The sequence below is a fragment of the Haliotis rufescens genome, unplaced genomic scaffold, assembly GCF_023055435.1.
Source record: "Haliotis rufescens isolate VD_foot unplaced genomic scaffold, xgHalRufe1.0.p SCAF_4, whole genome shotgun sequence".
In the NCBI taxonomy this organism is placed as follows: Eukaryota; Metazoa; Mollusca; class Gastropoda; order Lepetellida; family Haliotidae; genus Haliotis; species Haliotis rufescens.
The window spans coordinates 60,429,133-60,452,620 of record NW_025964112.1 but is presented as its reverse complement, the minus strand read 5'-3'; the positions used below and the strand labels follow the sequence as shown (position 1 = coordinate 60,452,620).

At 38.1% G+C, this 23,488-nt stretch overlaps 1 protein-coding gene across 9 annotated transcripts in view; it reads left to right on the top strand.

The window, feature by feature from the left end:
* Positions 1-23,488, top strand: part of LOC124113378 (cAMP-regulated phosphoprotein 21-like) — a 71,819-nt gene that overhangs the window by 5,652 nt on the left and 42,679 nt on the right. The window contains exon 1 of one of the 9 annotated variants that reach the window (XM_046473699.2): positions 18,517-18,702. The exons of 5 other annotated variants lie outside the window; for them this stretch is intronic. The gene's annotated coding sequence lies outside the window, so the exon portion shown is untranslated. Of the gene's footprint in view, positions 1-18,516; positions 18,703-21,958; positions 21,978-22,728; positions 23,020-23,488 lie in introns of those variants that run through there. 3 more of the 9 variants (XM_046473718.2, XM_046473710.2, XM_046473690.2) reach the window with 3 other exon arrangements.

The window sequence follows — 23,488 nt, the reverse complement described above, 5'->3', positions numbered from 1 at the left end:
CTGAGTGAAGCGGCACGGATTAAGTTCAGTGTTTTGAGTGGGTTAACGATCTGAATTACGGAATCGCCGAACAAAATATGGTGCTGTATATACTCAAGAAGTTTGTTCACACCGTAATACTTCACTCGAACATATGACAAGGCATTGAAAGCATATAATCACGGCAACTTGGTAAGCTTGGTGGGCATCCCTAAAGAAAACAAAGCAAGCTTTACAAGGCTTTCGCACCATATCGCACGTTACCATTATGATGTCATATCGCTCATTGTGACGCAAAAGATATGACATCACAGTCGTATATAGAAAAGCGCCAAAATTCCAAGCTCTCTGTTGTCTCCAAAATGTAAATACATTCCCATTGTTGATTTCTGTCGTGTTTTTTTGCACGAAATGTATGCCACACATCCTTTGAATATTGTAGTAACCGCATCTGTGCATTTTGTAACCTGTAATTGTAGATATAATTATTTAAATATGTCTAACGACAATGACTGAAAATAGTACTATTCTATGAATATTAGCTTCCGCGGTGATGCAGCCGTCAAACAAGCTGTTTCAATCAGAGGGGGTTTATTGTGATTTAATAGCCTCTGATTGACCAATCAGAATCGAGTAAATTCCAAATTCAAGGTAGAATTCATGACATACGTTTATCCAAATGAGTAGACTTGTCTAAAATGAAACATGAAAAACACATGAATGAACTGTGTAAGATGTGAGGATGTGACAGAGGTACTCGGCTGGCTGCAAGGAACTCTGGGTAGGACAGTGATTGGCTTCATACAACCGAGGCATATTATTTTATATTGTAATCTGGGCTTTGATAAACACTTGCTTCTATTAATTTATCCAAGCAGGCACTTAGTATTTTGTTACTCAGCTGTAATAGAAACACATGAGCTTTCTCTTCAATTTACCTCTATTAAAAAAACCCAAGACTGAAGCCAGTTTACACTGCGCAGTTCACTGTGCGGAGCTCTATTGTTTTGGTTTGAGAACTGAATCGGGCATGTGATGTCAGACTCTGAAATTATTTCATGCATTTGCAACCTTACAACTTTACTGAACAACACTGTGGTGCCTGGTTATGATACCATTAATACTAGAATAAATCTACTCGAAAACACTAACATAAAAATGTCCTCATGATATATTTGAATGGAATTTCTGCTAAAGAATTTGCCACGTAATATTTCATGTGATACTGATCATAATCAAAATATACATGCGACGTTGCCAAAGATTACTGACAAATTTAAACGTAACACATCACGATGTATTTGAAATCTAAATGTTCACGTAAAATAAATGAATATTTTCTGTTTTGTTTTCGAATGTTTTTTATTTATTAATCGGAATGTTGGTTTTCTTTGCATAAATTACCAAACTTCATGTATATTTTAGACATTGATGAAGAAGCGGAACATTCATTGCATATTTGTGATCGTGAAGAGCCTTTCAACAAATCTGTCAGGCAATAAGTATTATCAATTTAGAACAATCTAATATGTAATGATTTAGTGATGTTTCACAAAGCAGATACTATGTAGCAGTTTGTGTAGGTTCGGGCAACCATATATTCATATATTTTATGTCAAGCAAGTATTTAAACTAAATTTTTTTGTGAACAAATGTCATTTAGCAGATAGTGTTATGTGCATAACCTATATTGGTTAATTTATGGATTATTTTAGTTGTCAACTGATGCCTCTTTGCTATTTAGAAATTTCTTGTAAAAGTTTCCGTTTCCACGGCAACAAGTTTGACTTTGACTGTTGATTGTGGTGTGTTTGTCCAGACCATATCTCCAAAACTAATAGGTATTCTTTCATGAAACTTTGGTGCCCTTTGCTATTTAGGGGGAGAAGGGGATTTGTCATCTGATGATGACTTTTATCTTTTTAACAGTAACTTTAACTCAATATAATTTGTTTCAAATGCATCTATGATTATCATGGAGGTCATAGCTTTCCATCGGTACCGTAATATTGTACATTATGTTAGAAAAATAACTCTTCTATAGCATGTATAAGGAAATGCTTGTGGTAATGAAACATGAAAAAAGAAAAGAGGGCAAAAACAGGATAAAGCAAAACATAATTTTTAACATGTTAAGGTCTTCCCCAATTTAGTTTTTACATACATGAAAAAACGAAAAATAAATTTGGTTGAAAGTAGTTTGAGGCTTTGTTTACTATTCTGCCTGTTTATGACTAGCACCAGGCAGGGAAACAACTGGTAGCATCTCTCACACACACACACACACACACACACACACACACACACACACACACACACACACACACACACACACACACACACACACACACACACACACACACACACATGCATGTAAGTCGCAATGTAAGTGCAATAATCCTAAACCTCATTTTATCTCACCTGAAGACTTCAATCTTACAAATATTCACTTGTATACCACCAGTTTGTGCCACTACTCCGTAGCCAGTCTTGTAAAATTTCTTTCAGGCTAGTAAGCTTTGCTTATGAAAGCCCATTCATTAACACAAAGTCGACTGAAAATGTTGTCAAGAGACAGGTTCGGCCCAGTAAAATCAGAAGTATTTGGTAAAGACTGCCATACCTTTACCGTCCAGGATTGGATTGCTGATTGAGATGTTGTACTTCAACACTATTGCCATTATTGGACAAGAACATACCAGACAGATAATCAACAGGTTTCACTTTCATTATCTAATTGCAGTAGTTTACTCTATTGATCATTAGGTGAGGGGCACTAATTACATTGATTATGGTATACCGAAAGTGAAACAAGATCAACTATCAGCAAATAAGCATCCAGAACTTGTACAGGTAATGAGCAAGTCTTATTGTAGACCGAGTATTAAGCTGAAGTGAGGTTTATCATGCCCTTTGATGTTTCTGTTGTCTGAAAACAGTTTCTGCCCCAAAGCTGAACGAACTCTTCTGAAGCTATGTGTCAATATTCTAACTCAATAATTAGAATTCAATCAAGGCTGTGCCAGAGACACACTGAGAATTGGCTGGTTATATTGTGTGACCTGGATGATTGTGTGTACTTATACTGCAGTGTGTATTGTTGTTTTTGTTTGATGGTCCTACAGCTACTGTGATTTAGTGTCAAAGTTTCTAAAAATTAACATTACCTTGTCCGAAAAAAATGAAATTTGATGATAAAAAAACAAAGCAGATGACAATAAAACCGATCGCCCAAACGGCCATGGTAACCACATGTACGTGAGTTCTGTGCAAATTGAAATGCACATTTCTTGCCCTATATCCACCCAGATTGGATAACATTCATTCCTTTTTGAATTGCTACCTAATGCCAAGACTGACAAGAAATCAGCTACATGAAGCCCTTTGACGATTGCAAGCTGGACAAACCGCCCGGCAAGTAGCCAATGCATTTTAAGTCCACGTCTACAGGCTCCAGCAACAGTACCAGACCACCAACACTTCAGATGACCGACCACGTAGTGGAAGACCAAGGGTCACCACCCGACGTCAGGATTGTCAGATGGTGCGACAGCGTCTTCAAGATCGCTTTGTTACTGCTGCGGAAACTGCCTGACAGACCATGGGGACACACCAGCGACACATTAATGCGGACGCCGTCGACAGGCCACACTGAGGACCCATTCTGACACCACATCATCGCCGGGATCTTCTTCAGTGGGCAGCACAAGCATTGGCGCCCCCAGCAGTGGAGAAGAGTTCTCTTTTCAGACGAGAGCCGTTACTGTATCTCAACAGCAGATGGCAGAAAGAGAGTCTGGCGACGCTGTGGGGAACATTTTAGGATGCTTGTGTCGTCGAGAGAGACTCGTGGGGTTGTCTGAGCATCATGGCGTGGGGTGGAATTGGTCTTGCACAGAGGGTCGGCCCTGTGGTCTTCCAGAACATCGGTCCAGGAGAGGCAATGGTGTCACAGCAGCTTGTTACATTGATCAAGTCGTGGGACCACACGCCATACCTCATTTGGCACGTCGCTGCAACCATGAGTTTCAGCATAATATTGGCCGTGCCCACACTGCGAGAGCAACAAGAGACTTCCTCCAGCAGAATGGCATTAGAACCATGGAGTGGCCTGCCCTCAGTCCCGATTTAAATCCCATTGAGCACCTGTGGGACGAGCTTCAAAGATGGCTGAATGACGTCCGACCAAGGCCGACAACTGCAGCTGAACTGCGTCAGGTGTTCCTCAGAGTGTGGGCTCAAGTGTCTATGGCCTTCATCAATCGCCTCATCCATTTCATGTATCGACGTTGCACGGCAGTCATCAATGCACATAGCGGACACACAAGATACTGACTTGTGATGCCATTTTCTCAGAAACTAGTGTTGTGTTTCACTTTAAGAACATTTGACACTTTCATTCCAGCTTGATGATCAGTTTTGCCAAGTTTCATCTTTTTAATATGTCTCAAAGTATGTTTCCAGTGTTTGGACAAATAAGGTTTCTCATATATCTATCCATGATGATGTTTCTTTTGTGGTTCAGTATATATATCCATGTGTCCATGGTTGTGATGATTGGGGCCACAGTTCACATCATGGCAAATTCTTAAGTGATAATATTGCTTACAAGGATAGTTACTTATAATGTCTTTGCTAATTTGTCTTAAAGAAAACTTCTTTTTTCTTCACATTATTTAATGTGAAACATTTTTAGTACCATTGCATGCTGGACAACTTCTAAGCGATATATCCCTCATTTGAGAACCTTTTTGCAAAACATTTGCCTTGCGTAACAGTATACTTATGTGTAATAAGGTGGAACATAAAACGTTTAAATGTTATGAATACTATTGCGAAAAAAGACATTTTTTACATCTTCTGAAAATGTAAATTGTTTATTTTACCTTCAGGAGATGTAACTTGTAATAGCTGCTGTTCTTACTGTGGGGACCGCCTCCGTGGTCTAGTGGTAGAGCGGAAGGTCTGGGGTTCGATCCCCGGCCGCGTCATATCAAAAGACGTTCAAAGATGGTACTTGTTGTTACCCTGTCTGGGGCTCGGCATTAAGGGGCTTAAACAAGGAATGGTCGGCTCGGAGTCAGTATACTGTGTCTGAGTAGGGTATTCAAGTTAAACTGCGGCATGGTATCTCAGTGATCTAGCACTATAAATCGGCATCAGTCCGGACTAGTACAAGCAGCCACACAAACACACACACGTACATGCACGTCACTATATAAGTGCAATAATCTTGGACGCGACGTTAAACCACCACCTCTTACTGTGGGTTTGTCAGTTAGGAAGCTGACTATAAACAATTCGCTGTGCAGAGTTGCGTCCCTTGGGCACGCCAGAAACCTATGATTGTGGGTTCGAATCCCGGTTCGCCCCAATTATGTTTCTAGGTTTGTCAGCACCATACCTGTGCTTGCGGGTTTCACTGAAGTGGTAAACGTCTTAGATCTGCATCACTTTGGGCTTGCCTCCCACATTAAGCTGACACGCCGCGATATAACTGGAATACTGTTAAAAGCGGCGTTAAACCCACTCACTATACTATACTATACTTTTTATGGGTTTTGAGGTTACCCATCCATCCGTCTGTGTGAATTCACTTGATATGTTCTATATGTTCCTGCTAAAGCAAATTTTGGTCAAGAATTGGAGATATTGCTTTCATTGTTAAGCATATTTTCATGACATCCTCCTGTACAATAATATTAATAAATGTTATTTATTGTGAAAAAATCAAATAATGGACACCATTGCAGTTGTCTGAAATAGGGTTTATCAAATCAGCTGATATCTAGTTTTATCTACCACATGCTCACTTCAAGATTTCACACTTAAACCTTTGAAGGTCAAGGTCATGTCTTTTGAAATATCATACAAACAGCTTATGACCCCAAAAGCCTGAGGTTCTATTACAGGAATCACCAATCCCCGCAAGTGTGGTATCCTAGACAAAGTCATCTGTTATAGAATTTGGTTGACTTTTGTATGGTGATGGCAAAACGTCAATTGTCAGAGATAAGGTTTGGAAAACGAGCAGTGTTTAATATGTAAGAAGAATTTTCCATGGATTTCTCGGATTTTGTTTTCCTTTCAGAAACAGTTTTTAAAATGTAATACGTTTTCAGGTGTGTAGGTCTTAACAGTACCAGAAATTAAGGGTGGTCATGGGGTCCTTGAGGTCTTCCATGGTATTCTAATCTAGGGATCCCCTAAATGTTTTGACATTAGGGTTATCACTTCATGCTAAATTTCCAACACTGCTTAACATATGCAAAAGCTGTGTTACAACACTTGACATAATGCTAAAATCATAATAACTGTACAAGGAAAAATGGCTTTCATACGTAGAAACACAAATTACAATGTTTTTTGAATGATTTGAAGATGGCTTTTAATCAATACTTGACAGGAATGAAATTTCCCTTTGCCATTCATACAAATACAGGAATCACTTGAACTTTGAGTGATTACATATAATTTTTAAGTGCAGTTGCTTCATTTTAATGCTTATGTTTGGATTTATTAAATAAATATTGATTTTGAAATCATAAATTAGTATTGTATGTGTTGAATTGAAGCAAAAATGAAAATGAAGAAATATAACTTTATGTTTGAACATTGCATAAGATAAGACAACTTCAATTTAATCAGTAATATATCTCCTGGCCTTTGTTCAAATATAACCAACCATCAAATAAATTATGAAAATATTCAGAGAAATGAAACAATTATCAATAAAAACTCATTGTATCCTATCCAAGTCATGAAGTGGGTGTATAGTTTTAATACAAATTATCTGGTTGAGTACATCATCACCACCCTAGGTTTGTTTCCATGAATAATGGTGAACTGTTCATATTTCTCAAGGATTTACTTGATGCTCTTTCTAGTTTTCATAACATCTAAGATGTGATCAAGGTAGTATTCCATGCACATTTCTTTTGGAGACTGATTACAGGTACATGTATCTGTTGATGAATAATGTCATAGTCTTACCTGATTTAACTCAAATATAAGGACTTTTTGATTTCATTAAATCTAGTCGTCAGTATTTAGCTGACTTTGATCTTGTCTGTGGTCTGTCAATCCATTCATCTGTCTGTTTGCACTGAACTTGATAGCTCTTCTTGAAAACTCTTGAACAAATCAAAATAATATTCTTATGTACCTGTCTTGAGATTTTATGACAATTCAGTCACCAAGTTTGACATACATCAATCCTTATAGGAGCTCTCCAGTTCTTGTAGACTCCTATAGATATTTGTTAAAGGTCAGTGTCACTACAATATCGAAGAAGGTACTTTTCAGACATGTGGTTGGATAATAAGCAAATTTATTCATGCTTCTACAATATAAAAGAATATAAGTGTACTACATCACTTTTGAAAACTTGTGGAAAATGTGGAAAGTCAAATTAGGACTTTTTTGAGAGTGCAAAGGAAAATATCACTGGTTTGAAGTTTCCTTATGCCATTCACACAATATTAGGAATCGCTTTGTTTGAACAGTACATTTCTCAAGTGCAATTTCCGCCAAATGGCTTTTAAATTCATGCCTCATATTTGGAATTTTCAACATGCATAAATTTTTCAAATCATAAATAAGTATTGTATTGCTCTAACTGATTCAAAGCAAAGGATTACAGTAACAAGTGAAAAGTTTCATGTTATAACAAAAACACATCAACTCTATTAGGGGCAGGGGGCCATGGGTTGCACGGGTGGCCCAGTTGTCTAAGGCACTGCAATTCACTGTGCAGAGTTGCGTCCCTTGGGCACGCCAGAAACCTATGATTGTGGGTTCGAATCCCTGTTACCCCTGATTTTGTTTCAAGGTTTGTCAGCACAATACCCGTGCTCCTGGGTTTTACCGAAGTGGTAAACGTCTGAGACCTGCATCAATTCAGGCTTTTCTCCCACATTAAGCTGACACGCCGTGATATAACTGGAATAATGTTCAAAGCGGCGTAAAATCCAACACACTCACTCACTGTTAGGGTAAGTCGTCTAAGGCACTGCAATTTGCTGTGCAGGTTTGGGTTGTCGGCACCATACCCATCGTGGGTATGTGGCTCGTGGGTTTCAGCAAGTAGTAAACGTCTAAGACCTGTATCACTTTTCTTTCCTATCAAGCTGTAGTGATCTGATATAACTGGAATGCTGTTGAAAGTGGCTTGCAGCCTGTAAAATAAGATATCACAAAATGTTTAGAGAATTTGACAAAAAAAAATGAAAGCTCATTCTATCATATCTAAGTGTTGTTGGATAGCAATTTTAAGACAAATTTGCATTTGTAGCATGTCCTCACCCATTCTACTTTTTATTCATTGCTATGCAGTTGCATCCCTAAGGCACACCATAAACCTATGATTGTGGGTTCGATTACCGGTCCTGCATATTATGTTTCTAGGTTTGTCAGCACCATGCTGGAGCACCCACATCAAGCTAACATTTCGTGATAAAATTGGAATACTGTTTAAAGTGGTGTTAAACCCATCTTACTCATTTAATTGAATTTAGTGAGCTACTATGCCTCTGGTACCATTTGTGTTTTTTTGTATATAATCACAGTGTGTCAGATTTTATCTCTTTGTATGTTTGTCATTTTTCCTAGAAAACACAGATTTATGTCAAGTATACGTATATATTACTTTGTCTTTTGTTTGTATTTGGATTGTAGATCAAACATGTAATTAAGAGATTATCCGCTTTCCTGTGGAAAAGGAAAGTTATGAGTCATGATTTTTTTCTCTGTTGCACTTTGAATTTGACCAGGTGAGCTAACAAGCCTTTGCCTTGCTGATCTACCTGTCTAGCTGCAACTTGAAATCCCGAAAGCATCATTTTGCAAATGCATTATCTATGCAGAGAAAATTTGCCATGTCATTTAAGATATTGAGATTTTGAATCACTGTGGCAAGGACCATATTGACCCTTATTTGCTGCTTGTCATATTGCAGGGCTATTAGCCATGGTGCATGTATTGACCCAGTTCCGTCTGTCGTACTGTTTCCTTACAACTGACTCAAGGTGTGTGGCTGCAGTGTTCTAACGTAAAGCGAGTAATTATGGGCTGCTGAGTGGGGAAATGTGTTTCTGGGGTATGGGAGACTGATCATTGATTTTCTCGATGAACTTAGTCATGTTGACTTAGCCAGATCAGTTGTACGTAGGCAGACTGTGTTTTGATCATGAGTCATGCGCTAGTTGCCAGTTGCATAGACTAGGTAGGGGGAGCTGAGGGGAGAGCCAGGCAGAAGCATTGGTCTGGTAGTTCACACGTCCCTGTCGGTGTGTTTACATCCTTGTCAGCTGACTGTTGAATACACACAGGGACCTGCCCAACTCAGGGTGGCACGACTTTCACATCGCTGGCTGTGTGTTAATTACCATTCCAGGTTCACACTCCTCCTGAGGCGATTTGTGATCAAATGATTTTACTTTCTTTTATCATCGAAACATTGCTTGTAAGCATTGTTAACAGAACGGTGTTGGTATCTCCCCTTCTCACTTAAGACAAACATCTTGTATATGATAAACAACCGAGTAGCATGCTCACAGTTGACAATTTTCTGTCGCAGATAATGCATTCAGTTCTCACTGAACTTGAAAATTGCCATATACTGCTTTATATGACCTTTGAACTAGAATATGCGATGGGCAAATAGAGTAACTTGTCTTGTTATAGCAGCGTATTTGGATAAGGTTGATTATGTTATAGGTAACCAGGAAGTGTTGGAGTTTGTTCTGTGTTTGTTCCATATGTAACTGAGCATTGATATTGAAGATAGCTTTTGATCACACACCCACACATGTGTAGAAATGTGAATATGAATGAACTAACAGGATTTTCATTGTTAACAGAAGTACTGTTCACCTGATCAATATGTTGTGCTGAGTTGGGTCACTTTGGCATGTGTCAGGCACAAGGATCTGCATTGGTTTGCATCCCAGATTTGCCTTAAATATTATCCTTTGTCTGTCACTGCAAATGTCTGCTAATAGGTTTCACCGAAGTGGTCAATGTCTATCTGTATTACTATGGGTCATCAGCTTACATACTGTGTTAGAAATGAATTACTATTCAAAGCAGTGTCCGCCAAAACTCCCTCACTCCTACACACGTGTGTACTGATATGACTGTTGTTATTCATCACTGAATAAGAATCTTCCTTTCTTCGAATTTACACTGCTGTAAAAGATTTAAAGCAATCTGAACTTGATCATCAGTTTTATTAAGTTAAATCTTTGTATTTGCCATGATGGTCATGAATATCCAAACAGATTGTGATGATGCAGATTTGACAGACTTACATATTGACATAATTATGACGAAAAATAATGATATAAAATGAGGTGTATGAATCCGGTCCAGTTCTTTTTACAGTGCATATGCACTGAAGTAAATAAACTTTCATGCCAAGATTGTACTGTTTGAGGTTGGTTGACATCATGGCCACAAGGGTTTAATGTTTAGATCACTAGGTTTGAAGATGCTTCACGGTTATGTTTGGATATATCTCCTTGTAACCCTTTGTAATTGTTTCACATTCTGATTTCTTGATTGTTCATGGACACAGTTCATAAATAAGATCATATCCTAAAAATAATATAACATTATCATATGATTATGGCTTAAAACCTTCATTTGTGTGCGAATGAAGGTTATGGTCATCCATAGGCATTTGGAAAACTGAATTGTAGATCAATAATAAGACACATCACAATAAAAATGATTGATGAGATACACAAATAAGCTTCATCTGTCAAGTCATCATTTCGAACAGGAAGTTCTGTATATCCATGAAACTCTTCATACGTATGGAAGTTGTTTTCAGAGATGGCTGTGAAAGATACGTTTCAATGTCTTTCTTTTTATTTGTATAAAGACAATGTCTTTCATAAGATAACATAAATGGATGCATCTATCTACATCTGCCATTTGCTTTTGGTAAGTGTACAGGTGTAATGGGAGATGTAGATAGGTTCTTGTTTGCTGTTTTTAATGTCAGAACCAAGTGTATTTCCCAACAACATCACCAATACCAGGAAACAAGTACTAGTATATGGAGAAGATGTCACAGTACATCCTCTACAATCAATAATGTTTGAAAGTCAGGTAGGAGTTCTGCATTGTATCGTTGGCATTTTCTACAGACTTTCACATTCATGTATTATATACCAAACGGCCAAAGTGGGTGGGAGCTGAAAGATGATGCTTCTTCAGGACTATTGGCAAAACCTTAATTTCTGTATTGAGTTTCTTGAAGCATTGCCCTTTGGCCTTTCAAGCAACCAGTGGAAGCAATTGGAATTGGAATACTGGCAGTACACGCTTTGTTAACATATCCCTCCCACTCACTAACAGATCCTGTTTGCAGACCTGTCTGCTTGCTTGCCATACTGCTTATGATATAATTTAACATTTGACAAGTCTTCTCTCTTGACCTGTTTATGGATTTTCAGAAATTTCTAGGTAAGTGGACGCAGCACCCTAGGCCTTTAATGGTTAATTTCAAACAGTGGTTTATCCTGTATAGTTAACAAGAACACTTTCATTGTTGTCATTGTTAATCCATATTGTGCACAGTGTGGCATTGGTCAAAGTCAAATTTTGTTAAGGTTGGTTATCAATATCGATTGATCAATAACATCATCATGACATTCCACAGCAGTACGTAATTGACAAGAAGTCAAATTGATAATGGTAGAAGCTATAACTCATCCAAGTGACTATATATGGGCAGATGTTTCTCAAGTGACCTTTGTGACATTTGTCATTGGTTGAAAATTGCTTTATTTCTATAAAATTATCCATATGGATTTTGAATTTGGATCGAGTTGTAGTCCATGAGCTGAAATGAACCATGGAAATAATTCAGAGCGAAAAAGGAAAGCAAGCCAAGGAGTGTATAGTGATTCATATTGTCATTGCCTGTCAGCATTTGGCCATTATCAAAATATTCGAATTATTTTTCATAGAATGTTACTTCCCATCCATAACAATTATTGCGATATATAAATATGACCTGCAGTTTAATGGGTAAAGGTCCATAGGGCCAATCTGATTTATGTATCAAGAGTGAGCTATTACCAGCGACATTCCCTAAATGTCTGTCATAAAAACATTACCCCACCTTCAAGATGTCCACCATGTCAACACGAAACGCCATTTTCTAAAATACAATTAATTGCGAACAATAGCAAAAGACTATGGTATTGTTAGCATTGCTGCCCGTGTGGTTCCGATACACTGAATAACTGGATCCCAATAATGGGATACCAATAACAGGATCCCAAATTGACAGTATACCTAAAAAATCACTCAGTGGTACTTTGATCTCAAATAATTATGAATAAACAAGACGATAACCATTCACACTTTCAGGTGTGACACAATTGGAGGAAGTCTATCGGTCATTGAAACTGCTAAGTATCGGTTGTGTTGAAGTGTCCAAATATGTAACTGGGCATTATTCTAATTCAACCTTCTCTGTTCTTTTGATGTACAGCAAACAATAAACAAGAATAACAAGCTAGTAAGATGACAATTATGTCTCTCTCTCTATTTCTGCAAGATACCATTATCACTCATCAAGTTTGACTTAAGGTAACAGTCAGATGATTTGTTGTTTCAAATTTGTGGGGTCCGGGGGGATTTGTCATCTTTTGATGACTCTTGTTATATTTGGAAACGTCTCCTAACTCTCACCTCAAATGTCCTTAAGAATAAAGTCTGTTTAGGACAGATGTCCCAAAGGGAGAAATATAAGCGGCTGAATCACTGACTATGTACAACTTTCTTTAGCAAATTTGCAAAATTAATTATGATTTAGCAGCATGCTATAGTAACTCGCTGAACAATAACAAGATCTCCAATTTTGATTTAGTATATGGTGAAGGTGATTATCTATCTTTTTGGCTTGTTTGGTTAGTTCTAATTTGAATTCCATGCATTACTAAACTAATGTATGAAAGTTGATCTTTTTCTACCATATAAACTGATAGAAATCTAACATGAGAAAGTTGCTACCTCAGTGACCAAAGGGAGATAACTCAGTTTTGACTTCTCAGTCACTCCTTGACATTTGGAGGTAGGTAATTGAATTTTAGTGCCTACACACACAGGTGTATAGTTTAAATGCAAAATTATTATGCACAGAGCATTCAAGATATCTGGCTTGGGTTCTTAAAAGTCTGCAAGGTAAGATGTTGTGTATGTGCTTCAAATGCTAGAGTCCCTCACTATAAGGTGTGTGAGCATGTATCGTCACACTTTGTCCATTGTGAGTATGAGATGGAGCCAGCCCAAGATTGCAATGAACTGTTTGTTGTGTTGTTACACAGTGCATTGATTGTGTACCTTTTTTATAGTAGACTGCAATCCTGTATTTCTCAGAAATCATTGTCATTTATGAATTTTTGTTGAGGCTTTTGATTCACTATTTTGAGTAATTCACCTTTCATACCTTATTGTCTAATTATTTAGCTCACCTGACAAAGTTGTTTATTTGATAACTTTAATACAAAATGAAGATCAACTGGACCAATGATTCATTTGTTCTTTTCAGTATTGTTCTAATATTTATTAGTTATTTTTTTCTGTTTCATGTTATGGTTGAAACATTTGCTTTTGAAAATGCTTTGTTTCTGAATCCTTTTCCTAAACTGTTAGTACAAGTCACCTAGATTTCTTGCAAGCAATTCTTGCAGGCAGTTCTTCAGGCACAAAGATCTGGGCCCTGTTCCACGATGGGATTTCAGTGCTATGATGATTGAAACACCAATACATTGACAAAGACAGTCTTAGCGCTAAGATCGCTTTGTGGACCAGGAACCTGGTTAGAAATTTTGGTTAATTGGGTAACCCACTTTTTGTGTCACCTGCTGCCATACAGTTGCAAGGCTTTTGGTTACAGACATCAATCATTTTTTGATGAAACAATTCATGGAGCTGCAGGAGTGCAGGAACTTTATCTCATGTGACCTCATATCTAAAGCAAAGAAAATCAACCTTTAGCTGTATTTTATGAGGCAAGCTTTTGTTATCTTTTTATCATCTAATATAAGAAGTGTAAACTAAAAGTAAATTGAATAGTTTTATTTGGGTCTAATGGGTTTGAACACACTTGATCAATCCTTAATGTGAATCCTCTAATCTTTATAATGAAGCTCCCAACCTGCATGGTGTCCGACACAGTCAAACATCCTGACCATTATATTCAAATCGGAGTCAGTACACTGTGTCTGAGTTAGGTATTCATGTTAAACTGCGGCACGGTATCTTAGTGGGCTAGCACTCTAAAATCAGCATTTGTCTGGATTAGTACAAGCAGCCACACACATGCGTGCATGCATGTCGCTATATAAGTACAATAATCTTGAACGTGAGATCCTGATACTGCAGTAATCTAGACTTGCCCACTATTATAGACTTGCTTGGGCTTTTTTTAATGTATTTGTTTCAGGGTCTGTATGACACTGACTGACTATTCTTGGAAGTGCATGGGGGAAAGATCGGTACTCAGAGCTGGAAGTGGTAAACTGGTGATATTTTCACAGAACAACTTCATTGAAGATTGGAATATTCTGGAATGATACTTTTCATCTTGTTGATCAGCTTGTAAATGGTAGCATGATAAGTGTCAGTTTGACATCGTTGTTCTGTACCCAGGGTGACCTTCACATAGACTGTTGGTATCATGATCATAGAGATCCCATAACTGAACAATTGCCATAAATGTAATGCTCACGGACCTTGACTCAGCATTATTTTCGTTGACATGTCTCATAACGCAACCACACCTTTCAAGGATATGTTGGGTGGATCTGGATTACATGCAACTTTTGTCTACTCTCCCAGTGTCAACGTTGTCAACACCATTGGCTTCTGGATGCAATGTGGCGACCAGTCAGACATGACTTAAAACGTGGCTGTCAAACAAGCTGATGAGCTACATCGAATTGTTTTTTTAATGGTGTCCCCACCAGTATTGCTGTGTAGATGGTTGGTGATTGTTTGTTTGTCGGTCTGTGTTTCCATGAAGTCATGGTCCTGATGAGATGATCCTTGACAGGTGTGGATTTAGGGCATTGGGATCTATAGTCAACATTTTGTGTTGGCAGAATCTGTCCCTAAATCTACTACTAGAGGTGACACTTTAGGTGTATGGCTATGATGTGCTGACTTGTACCAATCTGAATCATGTCTAAAGCCCAAGAAATATTTGTCATGTTGCAGACCATTGCATTGTTGGACACCAAATTAAGATCACATGATATTGTATTCTAAACAGAGTGTGAGTTACAAATGTTGGTTGTATTCAGGACAATGACATAGTGTTAAAATCTGAAATGCACCTGAAATGCAAAGGCCCCCGTCACCTGATGCATGTGCAGAGTTGGTTGTGTGTGTGTGTGTGTGTGTGTGTGTGTGTGTGTGTGTGTGTGTCTGTGTCTGTGTTGGTGTTGGTGTGTTGGTGTTTCTTTATGACGATGTGACCATTCATTTAGTGGTAATTTTCAGGTTAAAACAACTGCCCTTTCTGAAGAAACTTTTGAAAAATGTTAATTTTTTTTATTAGTAGACGTGTTAAGGGTGTTTATTGAAAGACCTGAAAAACAAAAGGTATTGCTATGTGTGCATACCCAAACCTTTGTATCATGAATGCAAACAGCTAGGAGAAAATTATACGATAAGTCCATTCACACGACAGGAAGCAACAACAGCTTAGGTAATAACAAAGGTAGCACCGGGGAGAATCCTTGCATTGAAGCAACTCTTTTCACAGAAACTTGATCTGTGAAGCTAGTTATAGCAAAAGCATCTTCTGAGTCACTGCTGCGCTGCTGCATTCAACAATATTATGTGGTCCAGCAAAGTGTCTTGGAGGCTGTGTGTCAGGGTGTCAAGGTGCTACTACACCAACATACAACTGATGCCATTGGTATGCTGTGTGTCTGCTGCAACTATTATGCTATATGTCTACTTCAACCAGTATGCTGTAGACCTGCTGCCATCTGTATGCTGTATGTATATCTGCTGCTATCAGTATGCTGATGCCGTATTTCTGCTTCCATCAGTATACTGTATGTAGACCTCCTTCCATCAGTATGCTGCATGTAGACCTGCTTCCATCAGTATGCTGTATGTAGACCTGCTTCCATCAGTATGCTGTATGTAGACCTGCTTCCATCAGTATGCTGTATGTAGACCTGCTTCCATGAGTATGCTGTATGTAGACCTGCTTCCATCAGTATGCTGTATGTAGGTCTGCTTTCGTCAGTATGATGTATGTAGACCTGCTTCCATGAGTATGCTGTATGTAGACCCGCTTCCATGAGTATGCTGTATGTAGACCTGCTTCCATGAGTATGCTGTATGTAGACCTGCTTCCATGAGTATGATGTATGTAGACCTGCTTCAATGAGTATGATGTATGTAGACCTGCTTCCATGAGTATGATGTATGTAGACCTGCTTCCATGAGTATGCTGTATGTAGGTCTGCTTCCATCAGTATGCTGTATGCAGGTCTGCTTTCATCAGTATGATGTATGTAGACCTGCTTCCATCAGTATGATGTATGTAGACCTGCTTCCATGAGTATGCTGTATGTAGACCTGCTTCCATCAGTATGATGTATGTAGACCTGCTTCCATCAGTATGATGTATGTAGACCTGCTTTCATCAGTATGCTGTATGTAGACCTGCTTCCATCAGTATGATGTATGTAGACCTGCTTCCATCAGTATGATGTATGTAGACCTGCTTCCATCAGTATGATATATGTAGACCTGCTTCCATCAGTATGCTGTATGTAGACCCGCTTCCATCAATATGCTGTATGTAGACCCGCTTCCATCAGTATGCTGTATGTAGACCTGCTTCCATCAGTATGCTGTATGTAGACCCGCTTCCATCAATATGCTGTATGTAGACCCACTTCCATCAGTATGATGTATGTAGACCTGCTTCCATCAGTATGCTGTATGTAGACCTGCTTCCATGAGTATGCTGTATGTATACCCACTTCCATCAGTATGATGTATGTAGACCTGCTTCCATGAGTATGCTGTATGTAGGTCTGCTTTCATCATGATCAGTATGATGTATGTAGACCTGCTTCCATGAGTATGCTGTATGTAGGTCTGCTTTCATCAGTATGCTGTATGCAGGTCTGCTTTCATCAGTATGCTGTATGTTTGTTGTTTAATGTCGCATGCAGCAATATTCTGCTATATGACAGCAGTCTGTAAATAATTCACTCTGGTCCAGATAATCTAATGATTGACATCATGAGCACCGATCTACACAATTGTGATATGATAACCTGCATCATGAGTCAGCGAGACTGGCCACCTAATGTCGTTAGTCGCCTCTTACAACAAGCATAGTCTCCTTTTACGGCAGCATGGGTTGCTGAGACCTATTTTGACCCTGATCTTCACGTGTGAGCTGAATGTAGGTTTGCTTCCTTCAGTATATATGTCTACTTCCATCAGTATGCTTTGTCTGCTGCCATCATTATGATGTTTGTCTGCTGCCAATAGTATTCTGTATGCTTTAGTCTGTATGTTGTGATCAGCATTGCAGCTTGATGGAGGCAGTGTTAAGGTGGCAACTACTGCCACTTCAGAAACCAACAATTACTGCCATCAAAAGGTTGTAGTAGCATTGAAGTTTAAGGAAGTCTGCTGTTATGATTTTGTGTTCACTGTGCATCTAAAACTATCTTCTGTCAGGAACCCTTTGACGACATATTTTAAGTCAATCTATCATCAATATGAAATGATCAAGCTGAGAATCTATTACCTATATCTAAAGTCGTTTACAAATACAACCAGCATCGTAGAATAAACACTAACACCTTCTTTTTTTATTGGAAAGTTAGGTATTTTTTAGGAATATGATGTTATCTAACTTAGAAAAACTACCCCAGTGGTCTGCCCAAATGGAGAACGTGTGTCAATTATGTACATTGATTTGTAAAAACATGTTTTGGTTCTTTTGATGCATGTTTTGTTGTACCATTTAATTGAGCTCATCTGGTCTACTTTCAAGACATCAGTTGATAATCTGCTTTATAACTTCCTTTCAATAGGATATCTTTAATGGCTTGAGTTTATTTCATCAAATATTTTTTATTGACATTTCCTGAAGGAGGGAGGTTAGTCATTTCTTTCTTCGTGCTTAAGGTGTGTCGGGTATAAGCTCCCAGTTGAAGTCTTTCATTTTTCTATAGGGTTTACATATTGTTATGTTGAAGGTGAATTGTTGTGAAAACCACAAAGCATGGATGTTCAAGTACTTTTGAGGGAGTGAAACAAACAAGACGCCTTGGAGCGTATTCACTTGACAATAAGCTATGAGTTGATTAAAGGGTGTAACCAGAGCGGCATTTCACTGCTACTTGCCTGTGACAGCTCCACCCTTGTCTCCCACCTGTCCTCGTTGTAACATCACATAGTAGTGGTATACAGCAGCTGCCCCATGTTTACACTTAGAATCTACAGGTATGATAGGGATCGGAGAGCTGATCGAGGTGGCAAGGGCACATCTGTTGCATGTCTGTGTGTGACACTCATTGCTTTTAGAGGACATCACTCTATTTTGTTCTGATTTATGTTAATAATTCTTGGAACGAGGGATGTTCTATGGAAACAGACCCAAGCTTTTATCTTATATCAGATACATATCCTCTGATGGTCTGAAGAAACTAGGTTAAGGTAATATGACAACATATGTAACATTCGTTAGTGAAACTCATGTCTACGTTGTGGAGGGTGTGCAGGAGTTTATGATGAAGAAAAGGATTTGTAAACTTTATGCTGCGTTGCTTTCAATTTTATTGTTGACGTCATATGCATGAGATAAGCATTTTTGTGAGATTGATTTGTGGAGATTATGTCAGTGCATATATATGTTTAACATATTTATCTTATCTAAATCAAACCTGTGTCCAATATGGAGGGTTAAAAATTAACACTAGCCTGGCTCTAGCCAAGGGCAAGTACAAATTTCCAAATTTCCCCATTGACCTAACATTACAAGGGCATTTTGTCTTCACCAGGGTCAGTAAAGCTTTTGAATTTAGTTCTGGCCCTGAATATGTCCATTTATGCACTGTACTATGAGTGAATTGTGAGCAACTTTCATGACAGACACTGTTTGGAATCGTATGAATCTGTGGACACAGAGATTATTTACCAGTGAAAATACTCATGCTTCCTTTCATCATGTACAAGAACAACTTGTACCAATATTGTTCTATTTCTCTGCATTACATCCCTTGGAATGGAAGACAGACAAGATAGTAAAGGGACCAACACATTTATGTGGGCCCTATTTTTTTTTTACAAATAGCATAAAAATTAGGATGAGAATGAGTGTGTGGGACCCCCCCCCCAAATTATATTGATTCGGTTATATTTGACTCCTCAATGCATGCACAAATCTTTCAGATTATCTCCCAATTTTTTTCAAATCTATAATGTATATCAGATGTTATTTGTGTAACCAGCTCAATATTTGGTTCCAATTATCACAATTGCAATGTCATCTTTGTTGTCTTGTGATAATTGTTTCAGGATCGTACTATTGGTGCCCCAGCCAGTTTGATATTTAAATTGTGTCCTCACTGACCCTGTGTGATGTCAGTGAGATGGAGGCCATGCTGCCTTTGATTCAGTGACATCAGTACTACTTGTGAACAATGAGAACACTGTTTAGTAGCCTGTTCACTTGTGACACACAAATCTAATGTGTTCATATACTTTTCAGAAACCTCATATTCTTGTAGACAGGGTGGGTAATAATACAAGTCTTGTGATGTATATATGTTTGTTTCATGCCATTTAGATTCAGACCTAGATAACTGAGATATGACCCAGTACATACCACATCAGTGGAAGAAGCGATATGGACTTGAGATATGGTTTCACATATGTACATACAATATTAAAACATTGTGAATTTATTCTTTTCCTGTCAGGTAAAGCCAATCTGATTGACTCAAGCCTGCCTTGCATCTCTAATACTGATATGTGTCTGTCTTCTGCTCACTGTCTTTGTTTATGTTGTATTGATTTTATGAGAGGTTTTGCAGGGAAGCTTTCACCATGCTGTGATACTCATAATGAACTCCATACAAAGTAATATGAATAAATCATATGCACATACATTTCAGACACAATTATTTTATGAAGCGTCGATCAACAACATTGGACTATATTCGAGTTACTTGACACAAACTGAAATCATTAGACCTTGATGTGCCTTATGAGTTTGTAATGTGAAGTTAACCTTTTATACATCAATGGATGAGACTATTAGCATGATCCTGAATCAGACTCTCATAAGCATAAGAATTACATGTGATGTTCATATAAGTTTTTTCTGTGAAATTATTATAGAAGTGATGTACACAGTGCAGGAATACTTTAATATTCATGGGCAGTCCCTGGCCAAAAAGGTACAGTATCAGTGTTTGATATCGTTCTTCAAATACATTTTATACCCCCATTGGGGATTCCAGGTTAGAATGCTGAGTGTGGCATTATACAACAAAGAAACAAATGAAATATGTTTTTCTGATGTTTGAAAAAGTAAGTGTTTTTGGCTGCATATCTGTGATAATAAATATATTTACTATCCCTGATGCTACTTATAAATGTGTTCAACTCTTTAATCATGTTAATATAGTTACCTTTGAGTGATCATACAGTTCGGTCATGATGTTCAACAACTAATCGCCATATTGACAGTGATAACACTCTCCTGTCGCAGTTGATCATGTCTGCCATTTTGCATGTACTGAAGTCAGTGTATTACAGTGGACTGGAACTTTCTTGTGAGTTAGTAACAGAAATGATCAACAAATGGTATTGTTGTTGAAACCTAATTGTTGTAAATAACTAAACAAGTGAACTTTTACTTAGATGTTACTGTAGGATATTTTTTAGCATATTTCGGTTTATATTATCTCTTGTTTTGGGGAACTAAATGTTTCTATGATACAGCTTGTGGTTATGTGGCCATCAGTGAACGCTTCGAGGTAATACACTGCAGTGGTGTAAAATCAAATAGAGAGAACAGAAAATGATTAGAATTGACTTTTGCTCTGAGTTAATGAAGAGTATGGAAGCTTCATGGAGTGTAGGCAAAACGTGCTGTGGCAAACTCAGATGTTTAGTTTTGTATTCACTGTATTCACGTTCATACTGGGGCGGTGGGGTAGCCTAGTGGTTAATGTGTTCGCGCGTCATGCCAAAGAGCCAGCTTTGATTCCCCACATGGGTACAATATGTGAAGCACCCCGCCATGATATTGCTTGAATGTTGCTAAAAGCTGTGTAAATCAATACACTCGCTCACTCACTCACTCACTCACTCACTCACTCACTCACTTGAAATATAATCACAAAATGTTTAATAATACCCATGTATATGATGATAGAGCTCTTCAATTTCTCTATTTCATAATCAAAATGTGAAATAGTCAAACAAAATTGTAATTTGTTTCTCAGGTTAACAGTTTGAAGTCAGTATTAAGCCTCCACCATACATGATGTTATACATTTGGTCTTTTTGCTATGGAGAAAAATTTTCATTTATTGTTGAATGAAATCATGATAATGGTTGGTTGAACGTGTCACTGTTTAGATAATTGTATGTTATTTCTGTATGTTTCTATGTTAGCAAAGATACAGTTTATGGGAGCACTGAATAGCTTTAATAGTACAGCAGAGTACAGCAACATGACCACACCTTTAGGAGTAAATATGTCTGGAGCAAGACTTCCTGATTGGTATAAGATGATATCTTGAGGATCCGCACAGTGTGGCGTTTACTCATTTTTACGCATCAAGAGGTCGAGGTTGCCTCTTACATGTACTGAACAAGGAAGTAATCAAAGTAAGATCTAACAAAGGTACCTCTCATGGAACTGCAGGGTTTGTGTACTCTGGTATGTACAATTGATCACCGTGTTAATCTACATGCAGGTTAGTGTACGCCCAAGTCTTGACCTGTTAACACAGTTTCATAACAAGAGTAGCACCCCTTCTCTTTTATGGCTCACTTTATTATTAATAGCATGCTTAAGTAAAACTTTCATGACCTTATTCTTATACTGTCATAAAAAATAGTATGATATGAAGATTTTGTGGTTGAAAATGTCATTAATTCTGACCGTGAATCTTTTTGTTTTGTTCAAGGTTTCATGATAAATATTTGTTAACTTTTTCCACTCCATACTAGGTTATGCTGTAGCAAGCATTAATCATTTGTTCCCTTTATAATGTATTATGTATTTGTGTTGAAACAAGCAGTCCCGATCTGTTGGTATTTGTTCTTGGTATGCTGAAAAATGATGGCATTTGAGGGGAAGTATGTCTGTAGCTTGGCCACAACTCAGAGGTGCCATTTGTTTCTCCTGTATGTAATTTTCTCATCGACTAGAGGTATTTCTTCACCCCATGTGTTAAGCATCATTGAACAGTGTGTGACGGCAGGCAGCAAGTGGTTTTACCTTAATCCAAGCATGGTAATATGGGTTGTAATTGTTTGCATGTCAGTTGGTTAGGTCAGGTTATGAGGGTAAGTTCAGCATCACCTGGAACTGTTCCAAACCTGTTTCCATTCTTAGAAGTTCCATTGTGAGTGGTGTACACACGATCAGAGTACTACTACCTGGCGCAGCAACTGCTGGGCTGGCTGCTGCTGATGCAGCCACCGTCTGCCAACACAACACCTGCTCAGACCCCTTAAAACATGTAAACACAGCTCCTACTCGCCCTCTTTCTTATTGTATTACTTGTCTCTGACTGAGGCTGTGTATCACTGAAGCTGGAATATAGGTTTTGTGCATATAGAAGCCAGCACATTATCATGGTGGAGTGTCGAGGATATAGTGATCACCAGGAAGCCTCATCAATGTGTGACCTACCATTCTGAGCATATTCATCATCATGTCTTTGTGAGTGTGCTGGCCAGAAGAAATGTGTGTTCAAATTAGCGACAAGTCATGTACTGATTCTTCAAATGGTTGGTTTACTGAGTGTTTTTACAACAATATCGGTCAATTATGTACCTTATATACAATTTCCTAAAGATAGAAAATGTGTTTTCAATTTGTTTAGATTGTATGTTTTGTCCAGCCCAGCTCTCTCTTCCTGTATATATGTGACCATGTCGAGGACCTGTTAAATTTTGTCAATGTGATAGTGAATCCTCAAATCTTGAATATGACAGTGTAGATCTCAGGTGAATAATTTCTTTTCTTTTGTTCAAAAAGGGTTCTGAGTGCAAATTGTGTTCATTATTCTCATACATTATTTGATTGATTGCAAACACATAGCTCATCTTCTAGGGTTCTGCACTTGACTATTGATAACTGAAGTGTAAGGCGCAGGTATCTTTTGATCAACAATTATGAACGGCTTATAAATAGGATGTATGTGTGTGCCCAGTGCTGACAGCAGAGAAGGATTACTTAGTTACTTTGTGTTTTTTA